The sequence below is a fragment of the Oreochromis niloticus genome, linkage group LG14, assembly GCF_001858045.2.
Source record: "Oreochromis niloticus isolate F11D_XX linkage group LG14, O_niloticus_UMD_NMBU, whole genome shotgun sequence".
NCBI classification, from domain to species: Eukaryota; Metazoa; Chordata; class Actinopteri; order Cichliformes; family Cichlidae; genus Oreochromis; species Oreochromis niloticus.
In genome coordinates, this window is record NC_031979.2 from 13,647,074 (window position 1) to 13,657,171 (window position 10,098).

The 10,098-nt window shown below is 37.3% G+C and overlaps 1 non-coding gene across 1 annotated transcript; it reads right to left on the minus strand.

Moving 5' to 3' along the window:
* Positions 1–9,687: 9,687 nt before the first annotated feature.
* trnas-aga (transfer RNA serine (anticodon AGA)) lies at positions 9,688–9,769 on the minus strand. The gene has a single exon. It is a non-coding gene; the product is annotated as a tRNA-Ser (tRNA).
* Between the last annotated feature and the right edge of the window lie 329 nt (positions 9,770–10,098).

Sequence of the window (10,098 nt, forward strand, 5' to 3'; positions counted from 1 at the left end):
TTCTGAAGGTGATGATGGCCCTTACATAATTGTGAGATACATTTTTTAAATATAAATGAACTCAAATGTAGCAAATTTAAGCCATAGTCAGTGGTTTGAGTTAAACCTATACAGAGGGACAGTAAACATCATCGCCAACTTCCTGCTACAACAAGACTCTTGGGGAATCTGCATGGGAGCACTGACAATGTGTTATTATTACTATTTTATTTATTATTGCTGTTTGTGTGTAACATGCAACTTATCTGCTGGTGTTTATCACAGCTCATTACCACGACAACGAAAAAGTCAAATCCTCTTATGCCAATGAGCTGCGTTTAGATTTACCCGAGTGCTCTTGGGAGAAGAACCTCATTCACAGGCATGTGCGCATCAAAAAAAATACACATGCTGATAGGTTACACTGAGTGTTTAGATTCATCCCAATACTCCAGGGAGATTCTTACTCATTATGCTGTGGATATGTTGGCTGGTGAGTTGCTTAAACTGAGGCCAGTGCTGTGAAGCCACCAGAGAATTTATTCTTGGCTCCTTCATTACTTCTTATTTACCCAACTCAGGCAGGGACTGACTAAATCTGATAGCAGTCTGGCGACCTAGTCATTTTGGAGCTGCAAAATCAAACACATCAACATGTTTTATGCATAAACACATAAACAGAGCCACACAGGCAGCAGCCAGCACCCACACCCACACAATCCCATACACAGTCATCTGAATGATGAAAACACAGACTCAGGAGAGTAAAGGTGGATGAGATGAGATGAGTCTGTGCTGTCATCGCCCATGGGCCTGTCTTATGGCTAGACACGCACAGATATCGAAAAGTACACACATACACGCAGTTTTGGCTCAGATAAGCAACAAGATGGCACCTCTCATTGAATTGATATCAATATTTGGCCAGAGAGATATTTACACTCCCCTTTAATCAGGGGGAACAGATGGCCCCAAGGTCTGTGAACTGTGTCCATCCCTTTAACCAAGCACCAAGTCCTGGCTGTGTTTACATGCAGTGAAAGAAGAGAAGGCAACAGACCGGGAAAGGGGAGATGTGTAAAGGCGAGAAGAAACAATAGTGGTACCCCATTGTCAAGATAGACACGCTGACAATCTTAACAAGCTAATTAAGGGAACTAAGTGTAGATATGTTTCACTCAAAAATGTAATGCAAAATAACAGGCAAACTCATTAAAGTTCATCACAGTTTACAAGTGACACTTTTACAGATGACAACAACAAAAAATTTTATGAAGGCAGTTAAAGGAATAGTGAGGTAGTAAAACAGCAGCAAAATTCCCAGACACTATTGTATTCAGATAAATTGACTTGGTTATCGCTCTAGCTACTGCTACAGCACCTCTGGTAAAGTGTGGAGTTTTGATTTTTAGTGAATGTAGTGCCATCGTGCTTACAGGCTGAAAAGTTGTTCTCAAATCAAAAAAAATTATATGTGAAGGATTTCTATCTCTGTGCCCGCTATTTCTTAAACGTCAGACATTGCAGACTATTTGAATATAAAAGAAAAGATAACACAAAAATGAAATAATCAGATACAAAGTGGCTAAGCAATCGTTCCAGTGTTCCCAGAAGAGAGAAATATCTTTTATCATTTAAAGAAAAAACAGTTAAAACCATCATGACCAGTTTTTCTGAATCATTTAATCAGCACATAGACTTGCATATAAAATTTCTTGGTAAAACATGAAAGGTAGGAACATTACTTATCACAGACATTTGGCTTACACTTCCACTGTGGAAGCTTAGAATAGAATAGAATAGAATAGAATAGGTCCTGAGTAATCAAGGTCCTGAGTTCATCATTGCTGTATATGCCACCTGAAGCACAACAATATATAACATGGTGTACAATAAGCTCTGAAAAAAGATATTTTAACCTCATTAGTACATGTAGAATTTATGGACGGAGATCATTCCTGATGATGAGACCCAAATACCTAACTTTAGTCACCATATTTAAAGCTTTTTGTCCCAAACTGAATGAGGTAAAAGACTGAAGATGCGGGCCAGATCGCTATCTCGGGCTGACTCCGCTGGGTACAATGACGTTCTGTCAAGGTTTGCTGTGTGGCAGGCAGGATGCAGGACCCAAACGCACGACTCATACACGGGAAATTTAACTGAAAGCAGCAGCTTTATTGCTCGAAATCACTACTACAAATACAAAACAAAACTCAAAACTAGAAACAAGAAAACCCAAACTAAAACACTAGAAAATAAACCAGGAACAGAGACCTAGGAATTAGGAAGAAACACAACATAGTGAGGGTACGACGCGACAGAGTGAAACACACTGAGACATGACTGACTTGGGAACAGAGGGAGCATAGAGACAGGGGTGACTAGACATGAGACGAGGGACCAGGACAGGCATCGCGAAAACATGGGAGCAGTCTAAGAAAAATACAAAGAAAAGAAGAACTAAGATCACTAAGCACAAACGAAAGATAATCAAAACCAGGAATAACAATATTAAACCAAGATTTAAAACACAAATACTGGGTTGCAGACCCAGTACCGTGACACATCTGACTAATACTGCGATGGTCTCCCTTTTGCTGCCAAAACAGCCCTTACCCAGAAAGGCATACACTCTGCTACACACCTGAAGGCATGCTCGGCAACAAATTGTTTAAGTCATCTAAGTTTCGAGTTGAGGTCACCATGGATCTGACTCGTTTGCTACATGTGGACTGCAGGACACAAGGTTTCCCAACAGCACATTGCCTAAACTACAACACTGACTCCACTGGCTTGTCTTCTTATAGTGTGTCCAGGTGCCAGGTGTTCCCCAGGTAAGTGACACACACCCGGCCATCATGTGATGTAAAAAAAAAAGGGATTTGTCAGACCAGGCCATTGTCTCCATTGCTCCTATGTCCAGTTCTGATGCTCATGTGTCCATTGTTGGTGCTTTCAGTGGTGGACAAGGGGTCAACATGGGCCCCCTCTGTATGGTTTGTGGCTGTGCAACAAACTGCTACATATGAGGGTGTTTCTATCAGAACCAGCATTAGCTTTGTTGACTAAGTGAGAAACGAATCTACTGGATGGGTTCACACCAGCCAGTCGTCTAGCTCTCACAGTCTGGCTCTTGTAGGACTTCCACAAATTCTCACGCTTGCCCATATTTTCTACTTCTAACAAATCAACTTTGAGGACAAAATGTTTACTTGCTCCCAATTAAATCCCACTAACAGGTAGCATGATGAAGAGATAATCAGTGTTATTCACGTCACCTGTCAGTGGTCATAATGTTATGCTTGATCGTTGTACAGTTTTGTCTCGTGTTCTTGGAAACAACCTCTTTCAGAGCATTGATGCACAAATCATTGTTGTGCTTATTTTTAAAATCTAATTGCCATGGTTGTTATATATTATCAAAGCCAAACCCAAATAATTTGTTCTAATATTACTGACAGTATGTAAGCCAAAGCAACTGGCAGGTAAAAAACACTTAGTTTTCAATGCTGAATATTTTACCAGTTTTGCCTTCGACTGGAGGCACCAACAGAGCATTTAACAGAGTTCAATAGGAAGCCAGCTTTAATAATCCAGTAAAGCACAATGCAAGTAATACTGAAATTCTTCTCCTGGCAAACATTAGACATTTAACTGTTATTCCATAATGGCCACGTGTTTGGTCACTGCCAAGTTCTCAGCAGTGCAGCTCACTTCATCCAGCCTAATAACAACACCGATATTGTTTGAAACCTGACCAACATTGAACTTATCACTTAACACAGTTGAAAAGATCCCTGTAATGCTTTCTTCACCTTTAAACAATATTTTCAGCCTCAGTGACCCCATCGATACTGGATGGCAAAGGCATCTTAGTATTGTTACAATTTGCTTCTTTCCAAAATGCATTAAAAAATGTCTGCAGCAGCTATTTGGCCATGGACTCAGCCCTCATGGTCTGCTCATTTCTTTTAATAAACCACACAGCATATTTAAATCTTGCATTTGCACATTTCTCTTGTTCAAATACTGGTTCATGTCTAGCTTTACTGGATAAAACCCAGTTTTTAGAGGTTTTTTGGCCTCTATATAGAGTTCAAAAGCATATTTATTCCACTCTGGAATGGGATTATATGATTTTACCGTTTTATGGAAGAGTGTTTCACTGGCATTATTTAAACATTTTAAAATATAGATCATTATTGTGGCTGGTTCTTACCATTAAAGTTTTCACACATAATAACATCTAATGGTATATTGCTATTACTTAAGCTCTTATCAATCAGTAAATTGTAAAGCCATAGATCATTTTCTTGTAGAGTTTGTTCTGAACACTTCCTGTTCATTACATGAAATTCAAAATGTATTCACGCATCAAGGATTTAATCTCTGGATGCCTTCATATTCTCTGTCTTTTTCTCTTTGCATGTACATATGTGCATGTGTGTGCCATCTGCCCTAAGGAGTTACACTCAAAGAAGGAATTTCATGTTTCCATCCTTTCTCAAAGCACCCTCTCACACTTGGTTGACAGTTGCTTTGAGGTATTTGCCGCTTCACACAAGCTCACAAACCAGACCAGACCGATTTCCAGACCTCACACACATGAACACACGAATACACAAATGCACACAAATAGACGCCAACACACACTAATCCTAGCTGGGATGTTGAAATTGCAGTAATACAATTCTATAGAATTGCTCAAGATGGCAAAATTGCATAAATGCAACTTGGGAGAAAACCTTTTCACCGTTCCGGGGATTAAATCTTCCCTCTAAGCCCAGATCAAATATCTGATTGTTCAGCCTGCTGCTGCTTCAAGGTGAAGCCAATACACATACACACATAAATGCATACACACATTTTGATGATATAGATTAATCCATTAGATTTTTTTGGCCTCATATTCCATATTCTCAACTTCCATTGCAATATATTTCCCTCACTGCAACAAGAAAGCTTTAATTGCACCTTCTTCAATTAAACATAAGCCAATATCTCTGAACAAAATCCTCTTTCGTTGGTATAATACAGGTATCTTAATGCCTGTATAGAGGAGGAGGAGGTGGAGAAAAGTAGGATTTAATGAGGCAGAGATGATTAGAGTTATTTCTCATGAAAAAACCTCATAGATTTAACACTTGTCTCTTTGTCCGTCTCTCCAAGTCTCCCTTTCCATGGCTTCTTTTGTCTGCGTATTTCTGTTGCTGATTTTTTTTCTCCCCATATAATTGTATCTTTGCTTTCTGCATTGTCTAACTGCTACACAAATCCTTATATTTGGTATATAATAATGAACATTTATTGGAACAACAGACACTACCATTCTTGGGCAAGACACAAAATTTGTAGTGTTCCTGTTCCATGTTTGATTACCCTGAGAAGCTAATGCACTAACATACATGTGCCCTCCATAATAATGTTAAGTGTTCAGTTAATTCTACGAGATTAAGAAGAAGAAGAGTTCTGGCTAAGAAGGCTAGACAGCAATTTCCAATTCTGTAACTCTGATTATTCGGGCTTAATAGAAAAATATATATATTTTTTCCCATTTTCATATCAGCACCAAGTTAAATTACACCACAGAATTAAACCCAGAACAGAGTATGAGGTCATGAGAAACAGGTCAGCTCTGTTTACCCTTTTAAACCAATAGGCAATTGCATCATTGATTTTAGATTTTTTTAACTTCTGCTGTGTTGGATGTGACTGTCACAGGGCAATAAACTACTGCACTCAAAAAAAAGATTCTTCACCCTCAATAAACACAAAGCAATTATATCAAGTTAAATGCAACTGAAATATAAACAAATCAAATGTTTATTTATTCAAATTATTCACTGAGGAAAATGCTATAAAGTGAATGAACATCAATCAAGTAAATTTCATTTTGACCAGATTCCATTAAATTTAGCATATTACATCGCTCTCATGTAACAAAATTACGTGGAAAATTTACATGTTACTGAGTTAGTTAAACTCAGCATTTGGGGCATAACTTTTTTTTGACCGCGCTTTCAACAGATTTCCTTAAAGCATATAGATAGATAGATATAATTTTATTTCGAACATGCAAATATAATTGAAATAACAACAGAAAAAAACGAAAAAAACGAAACTTAAAAATCATCAAGTTTTCATGTATATATCTGTCTACAGAATGCGTGTGCTCGAAAAGGAGTAGGATGAAGTTTACACTTTTCTTGTTCCTACCCCCTTATTTCAAATTTCATTGCTTACAAATCCAAATCCAGGATTCAACATTATTTGATTATATATGGTTAACTATGTACAAGTCTAACACATTGAACATACACAAATTAAACCATTTTTAACACGTAAACCAGAACAACAACAAACTACATTTTTACATAAACTAATCACCCTGTCTATAACACCCGCTTAATCTCTGAGTTTATTTTATATCTATGTGACAAACACCTTAATGAACACGTAAGGTTGGGTTACTCAGACCTTGATCTATGAAAAATGAGGACACAATGAGACAACTCAGTCACTGAGAGGAAGATTTCATATATTCATGCAATTTATTATTTTTGAACAATCGTGTGAATTTTTGTATTGATGTACTTGTCTTGATTTCATCTGTACAGGTGTTCCACACACTAACTCCTCTGACTGTAATGCTCTGATATTTTACATTTGTCCTTACTACTGGCTTCCTGAACATAAGGATTCCTCTCAGGTCATGAGTATTTGGTCTTATTTGGAACAAGTTCTGAATGTTGTGGGGCAAAGATTTATTTGCTGCTTTGTACATTGTTTGCGCAGTTTTAAGGTCAACCAAATCTTTAAATTTGAGAATATTTAATTTGATAAAAAGTGGATTTGATGGTTCTCTTGAAGTAGTTTATTAGTTTATTATCCTTATTGCTCTTTTTTGCAGAATGTATATTTGGATGAGTGTGTGTCTTATACGTGTTTCCCCACACTTCCACACAGTATGTCATTTACGGCAGTATAATAGAACAATAGAGAGTATATAATGATGTTTGATTTATGAGATCCTTGACCTTATAGAGAATTGCCAGAGACTTCGATATTTTGCCTTTCATATGAGTAATGTGGGGAATCCAGGATAGTTTGTGATGTATTATCACACCAAGGAATTTTATTTCAGATACTCTGACTAATTCAGTGTTATTTATTGTCAGTTTACTGTTAGTAGAATATGTGCGATTCCCAAATATTATGAATTTTGTTTTGCTCAGGTTCACTGTTAATTTATTATGGTCAAACCAGGTCTTCAGATTATTTAATTCATTTTCTAACTCATTCAGAAGTTGTTCCAAGTTACTATATAATGTAGTAAGTAAAAAAAAAAAAAAAAAATAGATACTATTTTAATGGATACGATTTCAGTTATGGTCAGTGATTCAGTTAATGAAAATCCACATAACCTTATATAGTGGTGTGAAAAGGTGTTTGCCCCTTTCCTGATTTCTTTTGTATGTTTGTCACACTTAAATGTTTTAGATCAGCAAATAAATATTAGACAAAAGTAACTTAAGTAAACACAAAAAAAAGGTAGTTTCTAAATGAAGGTGTTTTCTTATTAAGGGGGAAAAATCCAACCATACATGGCGCTGTGTGAAAAAGCGACTGCCCCCTGAACCTACCTACTGATTGGTTGGGCCACCCTTAGCAGCAACAACTGCAGTCAAGTATTTGCGATGACTGGCAATGATAAAAAACAAACCAAAAAAAAAAAACAGCAGTGTTGGAAGAGATTCAGGGTCCAGTAAAGCAGAAATTGGTGAAATGTAAATTATTTACATGTAGTTACAATATGGGTGTCTAAAGGAGTCCATGCATTCAAAATCAATACAACTAAGTCTTACTAACAGCACATTTCCTCTAAGGTACACTTGAATTGCACATAGTTTTTCAAGTCATTAGCAGTTAGGTTGTTTCAGGAATCTAAGAGAAGTTGCCACAGGTTTTTGTTTTTTCTCTTTTTTTCTACAGGATTGAATTTGTCTCACTCTTAAACCCAGATCAATTTAGGGAAGGTGAAGTCAAGTCTTTTTTTTTAAATCTCTTTCTAGACTAGTAATTCTCTTTCTCTCTAAAGATAGTTCTTTGAGTCCCTAGCTCAAAGAACTATCCCTATGCTTTCGGTTGGTGACATTTTGGGGGAATGAATGGCTGGACATCATCTGCTTGTTAAGCGATGGCATGTTGTCAAGCTCCTATAGTGTGCATTAATCCTGTTTTCTTTTTAAAGTGTCGCATTGCTGTGTATCTTGTTTTATTTCATATAAACAAGCCCCTAAAAATAATCAGTGGCCATTATTGGATTCTTTAGCTTTTCATTACCAGTATTCGTCTGCAGCACATCTTTAAGCTTAGTTCTTAGATTCTTACGGTGTAGCTACAGCCTGTGGCCTCATGGTTTGTCAGACACCAAATATTTGAAAGTTTTAGAAAAGAATCACTCTGAGGCTGACTAAGATCTCAATGGTAACATGAACCTTAGGATCTGGAATTTTTCAAAGTGAGTCATCAAAACCACAAAGCAGCACATTAATAACTAACCTTGTGTTTTGGATGAATCATCTCAGATTCCTCTTGATTGAAGTTGAGTCTGTTGTCAGTGTCCTTTCCCTGCCATATGACTACATTTTCTTTCATTCTCATGTTGACTTTTATAGAGGGGAAAAAGTTTATGATTATCCTCCATCTTTGCTCTGCTAAAGTCTTTATATTACCCTAATCATAGTTCTGTAGTGAGTCACCAGGTTCCACACCATTATATGCCAGCTGATTGTCTTCGCCATGTTTCAATATTGTCCACAGACCGCTCATTTGTGTTGCATTATTGTTTTTAAGTCTTTCAGCTAATACATTACCTTCCTTAAAGGGCAACTTGGGTTTTGTTCTGTTGTTTTTTTTAATTCATGTATAAGATTTTTTGGAAAAGAATGTTTGAAAAGCTAATGGATGATTTATGTTTAAGAGAAAAAGGCTAAAATTCAGATGAAAAATTGAATTGCGGCTCTCTTAAAAACTTTTCTCAGTACACATCATACTGTGTTAAGTAACTGAGAGGACTCTTGCTCTTCGTCTCCGTCCAGTAGAGTCCTGTTTTCTTTTTTTCAAGTATCTGTAAGTAATTGTGAGTAATAATTCATCACAATGAATTACTGTGTGTGCCAGTTACACAAACTTGAGCCTTACAGAGCATTAAGTCTACAGCTTTTCATGATAGGAAGAAGAAGAGAACTTTTTTTCGTGCCTGGGTGAATTTTGTGCATGTGAGGTGATGGGACTTCACTGCTGCATCTGCCACAAACAAAACATGCATGGTGCTCCTGCTCAACGAAGGATTATGTTCTGGGAGATATGATGGAGTTCTGGATGGGATGTCGAAGCAAGGACTGTGCAGCATTGATAGCTGGTGCTGTTTCTTCTCCTTCCCTCATAACTGTAAAGCTGTGTGTCATATGCATACCGATTTTTCAATCATGTTCAAGGCTAAAGCTACTGTTTGCCTCTATATTTCTACTATGTAACATTGACCTTGCGCAGTTTCACTTCCTTATGTAACCAGGTTCTAGGTTTTTGAACAGAGGCTTTAACTTTGTCAGAAATACAGACTTTATCTTGGTTCCTCTGGGAAATTCAGTTTTGTTTTGTTTTTTTAGAAGAGATTAAACTTTATTAATCAAAATAATTTTGCGTTGTCGGCAGGATTTGAACCTGCGCGGGGAGACCCCAATGGATTTCTAGTCCATCGCCTTAACCACTCGGCCACGACAACTGTTGTTTAAAGGGCATATATAGATTTTGTTTTCTGAAAATGTAACTATTCCCTGATTGCTATTTATTTTATTCACTGAGGATCTCAATAACGAATATCTAAAGAACTCCAGATTTTGACTTTTAAGTCCAAAGCAGCTGGTCCCATTTTCCACAGCACGATTTGTATGCGTTTCTTGGTTTTGCTGCCTGTTGGCTATTAGGCTGCACGACAGTCCCTTGTTAACCTCACTTCTCCAGACTTTAGATAGTCCTAAACTGAATTTCTGCAATTTACCCAACTCCAAGGACCGCTATCTAGCAAGTGGCCTGTTATCTTGCTGCTTATTT